Source organism: Gadus macrocephalus, chromosome 14, assembly GCF_031168955.1.
Source record: "Gadus macrocephalus chromosome 14, ASM3116895v1".
Classification (NCBI taxonomy): Eukaryota; Metazoa; Chordata; class Actinopteri; order Gadiformes; family Gadidae; genus Gadus; species Gadus macrocephalus.
The window spans coordinates 19801694-19805737 of NC_082395.1; the positions used below are offsets into that span (position 1 = coordinate 19801694).

The 4044-nt window shown below is 46.0% G+C and overlaps 1 long non-coding RNA gene across 2 annotated transcripts; it reads right to left on the reverse strand.

Annotated features, from left to right (window-relative positions):
• Positions 1 to 544: 544 nt before the first annotated feature.
• On the reverse strand, positions 545 to 3792 carry LOC132471852 (uncharacterized). 2 transcript variants are annotated; one of them, XR_009528927.1, is made up of 5 exons: positions 3654 to 3792; positions 3030 to 3091; positions 2797 to 2950; positions 2232 to 2320; positions 545 to 1863 (listed from the first exon to the last, which is right to left on the reverse strand). It is a non-coding gene; the product is annotated as an uncharacterized LOC132471852 (long non-coding RNA). The 2 variants fall into 2 exon arrangements; XR_009528928.1 differs by having other exon boundaries at positions 3030 to 3094.
• Positions 3793 to 4044: the final 252 nt, after the last annotated feature.

A 4044-nucleotide genomic window follows, 5' to 3' on the forward strand; every position in this document is an offset into this window, starting at 1 on the left:
CCATCTTTCAAGGTATTTTTTAATGCGACTACATAACCTTCTCTCACATGATCAGCAGCTCGCGGATTTCACTTACACCGAAACAGCCTGCCCTGGCCATCATATCCCTTCTTTTCCGGGTAGGCTATACTAGGTTATTAACTTATCCTGGAAATGATAATAGTATATTAAACAAATCCCAGCACACCAAAAGGAGGCAGCAAATCAGAGCTAAACATATCCATCTGCTCATTTCCACATGTAAGAGAGCAACAAACAGGTTTATAATATTTGGATGTTTTATTTTCTTTAAATCAAGCAGGTTACATTACATTCGTTTTTACCCAATCTGATATTTGGAGGCATTTGCAAATATGCTCATAAATTGATTTGTAATCCCAAAGAATGAGGTGGTTAATGATCAATATTGGGATCAACAGTGATCACCCTACTAATGTAGGCATTACGTATGCAGGCAGAAAAAGAAAAGTTCCCATTAAGGTCTCATGTGAAACACCACAGGTCTGAAATACTCAGGAACACATGAAAATGGCACAAAAATGAATTTCACTCTCCAACCTTTTGCTAAAGAGACGTTGACAGGCCCACAGAGAGCCTGGAGCTCACGGGACAACATTCACACACATTCTGCTTCATGAAGAGGTCAGATTATCGTCAGACCATAGACATTACATGTAAGGACACTGAACATTTGGCCGGATTACACATAGAAATGCAATCCAAAACAAAATGGGTAAAGATAAAGCATGTTTATTGATGCGGCAAACAAGGTTCAAATATCCTCCAAAGCACTTCAAGCCCTCAAAGAATGAAACTCAAAACGCAGATGAGGTAAAAGAAACTTCTAAATTAAAGTGGAGCGACCCAGGGACAAGTCTGGTTTGGGTTAAAGATTACGGATGGTTAACTTTGTGTAACGTGTTTGGACAAGCAGGTTTTAGGCAAGCGACTTCAGGTATTAGGCATGCGACTTCAGGTATTAGGCAAGCGAGTCAAGCTAAGCGAGTTTAGGTTTTATGCAAGCGAGTTTAGGTTTTATGCAAGCGAGTTTAGGTTTTATGCAAGCGAGTTTAGGTTTTATGCAAGCGAGTTTAGGTTTCATGCAAGCGAGTTTAGGTTTTATGCAAGCGAGTTTAGGTTTTATGCAAGCGAGTTTAGGTTTTATGCAAGCGAGTTTAGGTTTTATGCAAGCGAGTTCAGGCAAGCGAGTTTAGGCAAGTGAGTTTAGGCAAGCGAGTTTAGGCAAGCGAGTTTAGGCAAGCGAGTTTAGGCAAGCGAGTTCAGGTATTAGGCAAGCGAGTTTAGGCACGCAAGTACAGGTATTAGGCAAGCGACGCGAGTTTAGCCAAGCAAGTTCAGGTTTTATGCAAGCGAGTTTAGGTTTTATGCAAGCGAGTTTAGGCAAGCAAGTTTAGGTAAGAGAGTCAAGTTACTTTAGGCCTCACTTAATTTGCGGTTAAATTGCGGCAATAGGTTTAGAAAGAAGGTTAAGATCCAGGCTCAGGTTTGCTTCCAGCCTCGTCCCTCTAGTCGCTCCCTATAAAGAGGGTTCCCAGCTACCGTGTTAAAATACAACAGCTGGGATTACAGATATGGAGTACAGAAATAAATGACAAAGATTGATTCAAACATTCTTCCCCCAAAATGTGGTGCAACATAAAATGGAGAAAATAATTACTTTCTCTCCATTGAAACCCAGTCATATCTCTTACGATCTCACGAGGTCCCGCCGCAAGGGGCGGACTTACGAGCTCTATAGAGTGTGCACTGTGTGTTGATGTTGGGTGTGGATTAATGTGCTGGTGTAGCCATCCAGGGATCCTCAGGGTTTATGGGAGTAGGACACACTGGTGTAGTTCAGTACTGTGAAGTAAATTGTTGCAAAAAGTAGAATCAGTGTCAAGGGCAATCAAATGTCTATAAATGCAGGAACAGCCCCATCTGGTCTCAATCAGCATTTGATTTCATAGACTTAAATTAGCGAAAAAACAAGCATTTATTTACCGCAACAGTCCTAGTGCTGGAGAACCGGGTTTCAAAAAAATTCAATACGAGCCTCCAGGTGCATTGGAGTTACTGCATTTAATTAACTTTAATTTAATTAAGAGCACACTAGTCAGTGGAGATGTTCACAGAAAAGACTTGTCTTCAGACCTTTATAAAGATCAGGAGGGATTATATAATTGCCGTTTGACGCGTTAGGTCTGTTCAAGGAGGAAGTAAATATTTACCAGCGTTGAGTCTCTGCACCATGACACCCAGCTGCCGCACATATGGTCTCCCTTTAAGTCGCCTGAAGGAGAGGTCAACTTAATTGAACCTAAGGGGAATGAGTCACAAGAAAAGGTAAGGATAAATCAAAGCTAAACATAGAAAGGATGAAAACAAGTATTGTCCAACATGGGGTTCGGCGATATTTTGATGTAAAAACATTTAGGTGTACGATCCAACCATCAAAAACAGGCTCTTCTTATCATTTTTCCAATGTACCCCGAGTTGCTACTCCCTCATCAGCCACCAGGTGGCAGACTTGATTTTGTCAGTAGAAGGAGCAAAATAGCCATCCAGCTTGATTACAGCAATGGTAGAGGAGCGAGTCAAAAGAATGCGTTTGAGCACCTTCAGCCATTGGCTCTTGTTCAAGGACATCCCGCTGATTGGCTGAAGTCAGATCTTATTCTCTAGAAAGTTTGTTACAGAAGAAGCCCCTAGTATCAAAGCAACATACCCGCCAAACAAAACTAACCTTGTTGAATAAATTAAAATGTCTTCAAGATGGTCAATCCAGTATCTTACCGGTTCCACATGGAGTCTCTAGTCGGCTGCGCTGCGGGCCTTAAGTCCGTCCTCTGCTCCGGGACGAGGTCTTGAGTATAAAGAACCAGTCAGTCATCAAGCTGCTTGGTCTCTTCAAAGAGGTGGAGGTTTGACCGCCTGCACCATGAGGACGCTGTGGATACGGTATGGGACCATTTATCAGCGGATCTGAACTGCAGAACTTTAATCACATCAGCTGTAGATTTATGTACCTTCTCCGGAGTGGTCGTCAGCCCCTGAGCAGTGATCTTCATCCCCAGTGACTCCTTCAATCCTGCTGGAGCAAACACTCAGTTACCATTTGGAGATGACCCAGCTACCCTAGTGTACTCACTACTAAGTGATACAACCCAGCTACCCTAGTGTACTCACTACTAAGTGATACAACCCGGTTCAGTGTTTCCCCCAGACAATGTCTTAGTCAAGGTAGGGGGGGGGGGGTCTTCGGTGAGGGTTTCAGTTCGCAATAATACATACAACCGCCTTTTCAATTGCATTCAAAATGCTTTATGGCACGACTATTGTTTTGAACAGTATACAGTATTACCGACAAATTATTTATCTATATTTTTTGTACTTGAGGAAAGTATGTTTTCTTTCCCTACGAGTTTTGCACTTTGTTATTGCATAATTATTTTTTATATATAATTTTTCTACATTGGTAGTCAAGGCGGGGCCTTACTGTTAAGACGGCCTTAACCATACAGTGCTGGGGGAAACACTGCAGTTACTTGAGTTAAACATTGGCGTTTAGTCCCCACATGGCGATACCACCAGTTCATGGCTGCGCTCTTTGATTTTCTCGTTGATCAGATTGACCTGGAGAAAGAGCTTACCTTCCATGGATGAGGAGCTGGTTGGTCTAATCACGAGCCGCCTTCGGACCTCCACCGCCGGATCCCCCAGCCGTCCTCCACCGCCGGGACCGTCTCCTCCAGGACCTCCACCGGGCCAACCGCCTGGACCTCCGCAACGCCGCCGCTGCCACCGCCGCCACCGCCGGGCCCTCCAGGCCGCCGACGCCGCCACCGCCAGGCCGCCGCCGCCGCCGGGCCCTCCAGGCCGCCGCCGGGCCCTCCAGGCCGCCGCCGCCGCCGGGCCCTCCAGGCCGCCGCCGCCGCCGGGCCCTCCAGGACGCCGCCGCCACCGCCGGGCCCTCCAGGACGCCGCCGCCACCGCCGGGCCCTCCAGGACGCCGCCGCCACCGCCGGGCCCTCCAGGACGCCG